General features: G+C 38.8%; 1 protein-coding gene across 4 annotated transcripts in view; it reads right to left on the bottom strand.

Moving 5' to 3' along the window:
* The window catches only part of satb1b (SATB homeobox 1b), a 63,838-nt gene extending 58,653 nt beyond the window's left edge, over nucleotides 1-5,185 (bottom strand). For 2 of the 4 annotated variants that reach the window (XM_084385472.1, XM_084385474.1), the window contains exon 1: nucleotides 4,989-5,151. The gene's annotated coding sequence lies outside the window, so the exon portion shown is untranslated. Of the gene's footprint in view, nucleotides 1-4,988 lie in introns of all 4 variants that reach the window. The other 2 variants (XM_084385468.1, XM_084385470.1) reach the window with 2 other exon arrangements.
* Nucleotides 5,186-10,654: the final 5,469 nt, after the last annotated feature.

The following is a 10,654-nucleotide window of genomic DNA, read 5'->3' as shown; positions in this document are numbered from 1 at the left end:
TGTTTTGGTCATAATAATATAAATAAACTGTTTTATCTAGTATTTCCTCATTTGAAACGCTCAGTTCATATGACATCAGATGAAATATTTGGTCATATAAATCACTTTTTTTTTTTTTGCAAAAAAATAAATTTGATTAAAAAAAAATAAAAAAAAGCAATTCATAACTCTCCGAAAACCCAGAGGATTTAAACTCCCCCGTTTCATAGCATCCAAAATAGGTTGCATTGTTTATCAGCCTTTTTCCATTTATCCTGGAATAGCGACACAGTGTACATCCGAAGTTATAAACCCATTATGACAACAAGACTGTTCTCTATGGCTGTTTATCACTCGGCACATTTCACCAGCGCTGTCCTGAACGCTCGCTCGCGTAGGTGTTGTTTAGTCTATGTGCTCGCCACTTCCGCAATGTTAAATGTGCATTAACAAGATTATTTGAGGTAGTGTTATAAATCAGAGCCAAGAGCATCTCGGCAGTTTGATAACACACACAGCATGGGGTAAGTCATCAGTGCCCACCACACACTGAACACACACGCTCATCAATGCGCAGGCGAATGGGCAGTGCACAAATCTACATTAAAACACACACATTTCCTGGAAACACCAAAACCTGGAACTCATTACAGTCTCCAAATATTGCTCGTTGGCACATTTCAGACAGAATGTTACTCATGCATGTTAATACAGTAGTTTGTAGTTGACTGTGCATGACTCACATGACATGTAAGTGTATTAAATTAAAATAATAACAATAAACAGACATAGACTTATTAGTCACGTCCATAACTTTACGGAAACACTACGCTTGGGTTGTTTGAACCCATGCTTGGGTCAAATATGGAGGGTTTAAAAGTTTCATTCCAAAATGTAAATGACCGGTTGGGTTCATATTTGACCCAGGCATGGGTTAAAACAGCTCAGCGTTTTTTACAGTGTGCACACTGTACAAGTCCCCCCTGTGGCTTCCTTGCACCTGTCAGATAAAGAGCGACAGAGCGATCAGTGAGAGCGTGCGAGAGCTTCTGTGGGATCCTGAAGTCCGGCCGCAGACGACAACAAAAAGATCCCGCTCTCTGAGACTCCCGACGGAATCCGTATCAATTATTTAAAAACAATTACTCCCTCCGCGCGCACAAGAGAGGCTCTTTATCGGCTTGTTTATTCCCTGCTTTTATCGAATTATAAAACAAATCCTTCATCTAGCAATCAAGTGAGATCAGTTTCAAGGCCTGGGAAATGAGTTTTCTGTCACTGCAGTGGGCCGGCATCACATGACACAATAATTAGCCTTCTAATTTCTGCCTCGTGGATCGCAACGTATCAACAATTAATAAAGTTAAAGCGACAGGGAGGGGAGAGGCGGCTGTGAAGCTCTTTGTCCAGGCTTTGCTGAGATGCAATGCTTGAACTTTCAGCAGAATTCACAAAGTTCTCTGGCTCACTTTACTATGCTCTCAGTCATCAACACCGGTGCCATTTAACACACACTTCTGCCCTAAAAATAGAGCATTAAATGCAGCAAATTGCATGCAACAAAAGTTTAGTAATAAGTGCATATAAGTGCAGAGTTGGTCATCAGGTTCAACACACACACTCACACCTGAACGTATGCATTAAAGAAACTTCAACTGCATCAGAGGCCTGATGACAAAAGGCAGGATTTGCAGCGTTTTATCAACATACCTCTTCCCTCTCTTTTTAGTGTGTGTGCGTGTGTGTGTGTGCACGACCAATCAAAAGCAACAAATGAAAAGCCCCTTGCTTCTTTTCAGTCTACTACACTGCAAAGGCAAAGATTTGTATGGCGTTAATCTGCGTCCCACCAAATCTCTATAAGTGCATGTGTGTGTGTGTGTGTGTGTGTGCACTGTAGAAGAGAGTATCTTCTTTAATTGTTTCTTGCGAGTATGTGGGTGGGTATTAAAACCCTGATCTTTTGCAGTATGTGCATTCCTCTGATACATACTGCTGTCTTTGTGTCGCTTTACCAGAACAAAGGATTCGAGAAAACCTACACAGATCGGATAACGACAAGCATAGAAAGAGCAGACAATAACATCAGATCAAAACATATGGAGTGTCTAAATTTAGGTTCTGCGAAATTTTAAAAGGTGGCGTATTTCAAATTGTATTAGTGATGCTTCTGCGGAGAATGATAATATTGCTCTTCTGATTTTACACCGATGTCATTTAGCCCGAGCATGACCAAATCAACATGACGCACTTTTGACGCTTTGTCCTCTGAAAAGATCCGGCGACGATTCTCAAAACCAGATAAAAGCGAGCAAATACATAAATTTAAAGAGAGTTAGCGCTTGAGGAATTAAAACACAAGATGATTTTTTAGCACGACCGTCAAATCGGTCCTGATATATGCAAATGATCTTGCAAAAAAAAAAAAGTTGCTAAATTATTTTGGAGTTGCATGTGATCGTCTGCTTGACTCAGAGCTCAAGTATGCACAAACAATCCTTAATTTTTCCTTTCTTCTTCTTCTTCTTCTTTTTTTCTTTCACAAACTGGTTTGAGCTTGTCATCAAAAGTCTCTGATTCATTGTTACCTTTCCTAACTATTAGAAATCATAACAGCTCTTTTCCACAGAGGGTGGAATCTCCGAGCAGCCACATATTAAAAAACGAGACAGACCTCTTATTTGCTGGCGACAGTCTAATAAACGCATACGCTGGCAGCTAAACAGGTATTTACCGTGCTCTAACCACAAGTATAATTCTTCTCTTTGCTGAGCTGTTATTTCACCCTAGCGTTCATTACCGCCGCGGTTAAGGCGATTAATGCTTTTACCCGCTCTTGACTTCACTGCGAGAATCAGACGCAGACCAACCAAGAAGTTCTCCGTCCGGGAGGAGAGGACGCAGGCCACGGAAAGCTTGATTGCTGTCACTTACAACAGGACAAATCATGCGAGACGGAGTGGAAATAATTCATCAAGGACGAGTTGCCTTGATTATCCTCTCAGGTGATGCTGAAAATAACCGGTGCGGCGTGCCGGATAATTGGTCTCGAAGGGTCGGTGTGTGTGTGTGTGTGTGATGCACCTTTGGTCACCGGCAGGTGAGAAGTCGCGTGATCTCGGGTTTTAACACAGAGTCTTTTGATTCGGACAAATTGCAGGTCATTTACAATATGATATTACGACTCTGACATCCTGTTGCTGTTCAGTGGGGCCTAACCGGCGTGTGTTAAACACACGTCGCCACCTCTTTGTTACTTTAAGTCCAGCCGAGCGTGCCAAACGATGCAGAGATTTGGGACGCAGATATGAATCGAGGCTCGCTTATCATATCAGGGAGAGCATCTCAACGACAGCCAGCCGTGGAAATGGGGTTAGGTGATGCCAATTAAAGAGCTTAACAACTTTCAGGTTGAGATCAAGAGGGCCCACACGGTTTCACATCAGCAGACTGTACTTCTCAATGTGACACCATCCACGAGATGTAAGAATGAAACAAGTGTGAAAAACCTGCATAATCGCAGCGACTTTGATGTCGAACAGCACTTACAAGAAGCAAACCTGACTCTGGCAGGAAGAGCTCGCGAGCTCTGTTCTCAGAAACACTGACCAGATCGACCGCACTAATTCTACCCCAGATAAATAGAGTAATCTCAAGAAGAATAACCTCGTTTTCACCACACTGACCTCCTAATGAGGGATCAGATAAACCCTGCACTACAAACGGGGGTTGCGTACAAGTGCGTGATATTTCAGTTTAACTCCACACAGTCCATATTATCGGCACGGTTTTATCTCCTGCGTTAATTACACGTGCACATCGTTTTGCACTGCAATAATCTCGTTTTCACAAATACAGTTTGTGGACGGCACCTTTGCCCACGAGTAACTGTGGTGAACGTCTTCACGAGATCATGCACTTCCTAAAGCTGCTCTTCATCAACACAGCATAATAACAGTAATGCATGCTTGTCACTCATAACCAGAACAGTAATGTACATGCATTTAATGAAGCACTTTGTAACATAATTTATTCTATCACACCCCATATAATTGCCAATTAAGAGCAGTAGATATGAATTTAAAAGCACATTTTATTTTATTTTATTTTTTCAGAGCCTAAATACAAGCAATTCGGGTCAAAAATAAGTGGAAATGCATTAATCTCAGTCGTGAATAATTATGCTTTAGTGCTAAGCTCCTGAACACACAATGATCTGCTTGTATCTTTTTTCAAAGCAAATATACTGACAGATGCATTTAATGCTGGCATTTGACTTTTAACTTCACATGAGAAATATATATATTTTAGTTTTTACAAATATTGTGCATCTGAATCTTAACTCCCTGAAGTCAGATCTGCTCATCTTTATTTCTCTGCATGTAAACACTTCTCATGTTTGCATCTGAAACAGGGTCCTGACCACTACACTGTCCTCTAAAAACTGCGATATAAAGTTCTACATCACACCAGCTTGCAGAAAGCAGAAATCAGTGTGAAGCGATTCTCTGCAGGCTGAGAGTCAGTTTTATTTAGAAGCATTTAGTCGTATTAGTCATTTCATCTTATTTAGGAGCATGTCTGTCTCTTGACTCCATAAAATGGGATTTGTTTCTCTCCTTTTTTTCCTATTTAGATCTTGTGCACATGAATGCATACAAATGCAATCCTGACCAGCGGATTGTGTTTAAAACACTCTTATAATCTGGAGATAAATCATTGCATTTTTCAAGACACTATTAAAAAAATGAACTTCTGCCAAAAAAAATAAAAAATCTACATTTAGAGATGTATATAAAACCCCCTGGATACCACTGAAACCTGAAAGTATGAATGAACGATTTTCCTTCTTTCCTTATCAATTCTTTATCGTGCAATCTATTGATAAGAGAGGGCAGCAAACAGATCTGACTGTTCGTGAAATATACAGCAGCTTTGCGTTCGGAGCAGATGCTCACACACACCGAGAGAGAGAGAGAGAGAGAGAGAGAAAGGAAATACTACAATACCTTAGAGAAGTTAGCAATCTCCTCGAATGCTCTCGTTTTCCATCCAAAAGTTGAGAAGGCTCGTTTAACTTGGTCCGGGCGTTGAGAGATCCACAGCTCTGCTCGCGGATGGAGATGGAGGTGTCCCTGCGCGTACCGCTGGAGTTGGGAGCGCACGGACTGCGCGTAACGTGGGCTGCGGTGCGGGATAGAAGCGCGAGGGAAGGGGGAGGGTTCGAGCTCGAGGAGAGGGGTGTCAGGTAAACGAACCGCCCCTCCCCGTCGACATAAGACGATCTGCCAGCTGTGGCGCACCGCGTCTTCTTGCCCCACTTTGATTTTTGGAGCGGCGCGTCTCCGTGCGCGCTCTCCAGGGACTCATCCACTTTCACACTCAGCCATTCTCATATTTACACACCACATGTTAAAATTGTCAGGCAGGGGGACTGTATAAAATTATTTAAAACTTGCCATCCACAGCCACGGTGTGTTTACACTTCTAGTCATTTGATTTTATGTGCGACTTCACACACACACACACACACACACACACTCGCGGCTCTCGTGCATCTTGATACGGGATCACAAGAAAACATTTTTTTTTTTTTTATGAGCGCATTTACTTGTTTATAGATCAATAAGTTTTCAATTATGCACATGCGTGTGTGAGATTGAATTTCAACTGAATTTAGAGATCTTTTTTTTTAACCGCGATGCGCATTTGAAGCGGATGTTGATTTTCAAACTAAATATCATATATTCATTTTGTTGTTTCGTCGCTTCAGTGAATGTAGATGTTGGTTATTTTGAAGTTTTAGCCTACATACTGGAATTTATCCCTCCTTTCTCACTGAGCGCTGATTTATGAATTTATCCGTTTGTAATAATTAAATGTTATTTACACACTAAAGCGACAATTTATGCTATAAAGTTGTAATTTTTAGCACAACTTTAAGACGTTTAATAGTCTTTTATTGTGAATTTAAAAAAATGTTTTGAAACATATTTAATAGGCATGTTTCAAACACCTGTTTAAATGCGGTGAAAACACGCAGTATTATATTTTAATATTCAAGGCGGAAAGGGAAACTTCGAGGTGAACTGTAGCTCTGCGGGAGTTTTGCACCAGATATGATGATGATGATGAGAAAGAGTCCTTTCAAATGTGAGTCATCCGACACAAACGCTCACGTTATTAGAAAGCTTTTACAGCAGAGCTAATCTGACATTTATTCGACAGTGAGTAAACACACATCAGATACCAGCAGATTTCCAGTAGAGCTTCAGCGCTTCCTTCCTTTGATGAAGAGGAAATAATTACCGCCGCACAGTTCTGATTCTAAAGACAAAGTTTTGATTTTTGTTTAAAGAATTCGAATTCGAAAAATTCGAATTAGAACGCCAGTGTTTCATTAGGTGTGAAATTCCTCCAGCGTTCTCATTTCCCCCTCCACACACACACAATAATGTCAGCATGCTTATTAATTACTGTAATGCAAACATGGATTGAAATCATATAGAGTTTACAATGATGCAACATGCGGAAACCCTGAATGAATAGTGCAGACCAGAGAGTGTTGTAACGTGACCACCAGCCTCTAGAAGTGACAGTACAAGCTCTGAGTGTCTGAGAATTTTTTTTTTAATAAAGGTCAATTTTTTTAAAGCACTGACTTTGATATATGGCTATCTATATTTTGATATGTGATCATGCTGATGGATGTTAAATGACAGAACTGGTAACATACTTCTGCTGGGTTCTAGATAAACCAAACAGGCCTATATGCTGTAAAAAATGATATGATCAATACGGTTTACATTGCTTTCTCTCATCAAAACAAGCAATTTTAAACTTGTTTATAAGTTATACAAGATTCAACAAGTCAGTTTAATGTATTTTAAACATCCAAGTTAAAAAATTAAGGCGGCAACACTTTTAACACCCAGATCTATTTCTGTGGATTGCAATTTTAAACAAAATTTTGAATTAATTAAAATAAAATGCATGCACAAAATCTAAAAGATCGGTTGTAACAACAGCCCTCTCTGTACTTGACACTAATTTACACGTTTTTAGGATGAGCGGTGGATTTCAAAACAACTTTATTTCCTAGCAGACGCACATGGGAACATCGAGACACAAAAACCCTGAGCAAAAATGTGTTTCCAACGCTCTCCGTTCTCACCTTCACTGCCCTTCGGGACTCGGCGAGCATCACCTGTTGCTACAGAACAAGCTCAGGGGTGTTTGTCCAAATATGTTTGTGCATTCGTCTGTTTGTTGCGGTATTATTGTCATAAGAACGGAAAGGCGGCTGCTATAGTGTGCTATGTTTAACTTCACATCATGGAAACAAGCATCTGTACATTTCCAAAAAAACACTGACACCTCGGACTTGATAACTAGGCCAAAATTTACATAATCACAAAGGAAGCTGTGTTCTAAAGCCATGCAACATTTGTGTGTGTGTGTGTGTGTGTGAGAGAGTGTGTGTGTTTTTAAATAAAGGGGATTCCTTTTAATTGAATCAATCAATGAGTTACTTTTCAACATTTTAGTGAAATATTAAGAACTTCTTATCGTTAGAGCCGTTTCTTGTCATCATCAGATTGTGACTGCTTCTCAGAAAACCTGCCCAAATCGTGGCTTCGGGACTCCACAAAAGCCATGATGGTTTCATTTATCACTGGCATTGATAATTTTCGTGTTCTCTGTATGAATCACCGTCACACATTAGTTTCAGGGGAGTGATCTCAAGTGGGAGAGATCAGGGGAAATTCCTTGAGTCTGAGATAGTAATATGAAGAGAGGAGAGAATATCTGACACTGCAGGATTGGCTTTGGATCATCATCATCATCATGAGGATGAAGGACACAGGAGGACGTGCTGTTCTCCACAGCGACCACAAGAGGGCTTCATGAGCGCTGGAGAGACACACTGATCGACTTTGATTTACACACATTCATCCAAGTCAGAGAGCAAGCGGATAGTTCTGGTTCTGGATGCTGATTGGATCGTAATGGAGCGTTCCAGTCATGCTGAAGCACACAGTATAGTAGCGGTTATGATGAGTCACATTTTCAACAGTTATTGTGTGCATGACTTGAGACCAACTGTTAACTTCATAGAGAACATACATTTTTAGCAAAGACACACAAACCTTTTAAGACTTCACACAAATAACTGAACACACACACACACACACACACACGATGGTGAGATAAAAAAAATGTAAACTGATATTTCCTACTGATACTACAGCAAAATATATAAATAACTGACTCAAATCCTTTTTTTTTTGTGTGAAAATACTAACATGCCTAAGACTTTTGCATAGTACTGTGTGTGTGTGTGTGTGTGTATGTATATATATATATATATATATATATATATATATATTACTGTGTGTGTATATACTATATACACATACATACACACACACACACACACATATATATATATATTAATTAATTATATTATATATATGAAAAATATATTAATTAAAAAGTTATATATGTACAGTATATATGTATGTGTATGTATATATATATATAGACCAACTATTAACATTATATTCAGAGAATTTTTTTTTTATCAAAGACATTTTTTCTCTGCAAAATATACTTTATAAATAGTACACAGACATATGTGTATGTGTGTATAGATATAATAATAATTATTATTATTAATTTTATTTAAAAAAATTAAGTAGAAGAAAGTAAAAGAAAGAATATTAACTTTTAATATATATGAATTGCCAAATTCCCTATTTATTAATTTTGAAGAGGGCACCACCCAACACTGCTTCACCTCACAACACTGTGTTTTCAACTACAGTGAAATATATCAGAATACACCAGTCACATTAAAACACAGGAGGATTTGTGACGTCAGCCGGAAGGGAAAGTCATTTCAGAGCTGGATCAAATTATTACATTCTGATAAAAGCCATACTTTTTTTTAATGTGGAATAATATGCACCAGAAACACATATGTGACCCTGGACCACAAAACCAGTCATGGGTCAATTTTATGACATTGAGATTTATGCATCATCTGAAATCTGAATAAATAAGCTTTCCATTGATGTGTGGTTTGTTAGGATGGGACAATATTTGGTCGAGATGCAACTATTGAAAATCTGGAATCTGAGGGTGCAAAAAAATCGAAACATTGAGAAAATCTCTTTTAAAGTTGTTCATTTATGTTCACGATTGTGCTGCATTCACTCACAGAAATACATGTTTTATATATTTACGGTAGGAAATGTACTAAATATCTTCATGGAACATGATCTTTACTTAATATCCTAATGATTTTTAGCATAAAAGAAAAATCGATATGTTTGCCCCATACAATGTATTGTTGGCTATTGCCACAAATATTCCCGTGCGACTCGAGACTGGTTTTGTGATCCAGGGTCACATATTAAGAAATGAATTGGGTTCATTTCGACGTCATGTTGACTTTAAAGCCAAATATGTCAGGCTGTCTGCCACGACTGCCATAACAGCTGAGCGAGCGTGTTGGAGAAGTCGCTAACAGAGCATCTTCTGAAGCACATCTGCACACTGACAGCGGGTGTTAAAGCAGCGGCGTGGGTGTCTGACACCGGAAACTGCTTCGTTCTGTTGACACACTCGATTTTTTCTGCCAGACAAATCTAATGGACAGTAAAATCATAATGCATGATTGAAAAAGAACTCAGAAATGGGAATAAATCAGTATTTCGCAGGTACAGTGCAGAACACACACTGAAAAACACCCTAAAAGTAGTGTTTACAACTCACAGCCAGACTGAAGAAGAAGCAGAAGAAGAAGAAGAAGAAGAGGCAAGACTGCTGTTGTTTTCATCCAGTCGGTACATTTTAATTACAGACTATACGCTGCCTAGGGCAAAATATCAGAGGTCTCGTCTAAATTTAGAGTGTTTTATTATTATTATTATACTCGCTGAACAATTTACAGTATTTAGAGAGTGTGAACTGTGTAGTTATCATCTCGATTTGAACAAATGCTGATGGCTCGGGAAAAGACGTGGTTCTCAACTTCAAAAATCTGACAAAGAGCAGGGAAAAATTATGCAAATTATTAAACGCTCAAACTATAACCATGCAAAACAAATAAGCTTATCGAGAGAGAGAGAGAGAGAGAAAGAGAGAGAGACATATGCATATACATTCTACTAACTATAAGTAACTTTGCAACTACATGTCAACTAACTCTCATTAGAGTAGTAGGCTAATATGTTCAAAATGCAGGCAAATAAAAAAAATTCTTAAATCAGATCTTTCATGCAGACTGTCCGCACAAGTGATCAAATAAGATCTGTGTGTCCAAACATAACCATCCAATCTGCATGGGTGCTTTGAAACGCCACCAGTTTTGACATTATCATTGTGTGTCGTGTTAAGACTGTTTGATATAAGATTTGAGCAGCCAGAGAAAATCTGTAAAAATCTGATTGGAAATGCATTTTAAACTGCATTTATACGTGGTTTGAATCAGATTTGAAAAAAAAAAACTATCCAGACTTTCAAAAACCCATCTGGATAATATCTGGATATGCAAAAAATCAGATTTTTGCTGGCAATCTGAACATGGCCTGAGTAGACTAGGTTCAGGTCAGTAGAATAAGTCGACATGTAGTTGTAAAGTTACTGATAGTCAGGAGAATATCTGTCA

Source organism: Rutilus rutilus, assembly GCF_951802725.1.
Source record: "Rutilus rutilus genome assembly, chromosome: 17".
NCBI classification, from domain to species: Eukaryota; Metazoa; Chordata; class Actinopteri; order Cypriniformes; family Leuciscidae; genus Rutilus; species Rutilus rutilus.
Note: the sequence above shows the minus strand (reverse complement) of the source record. Positions and strands in the feature narration are given on the sequence as shown.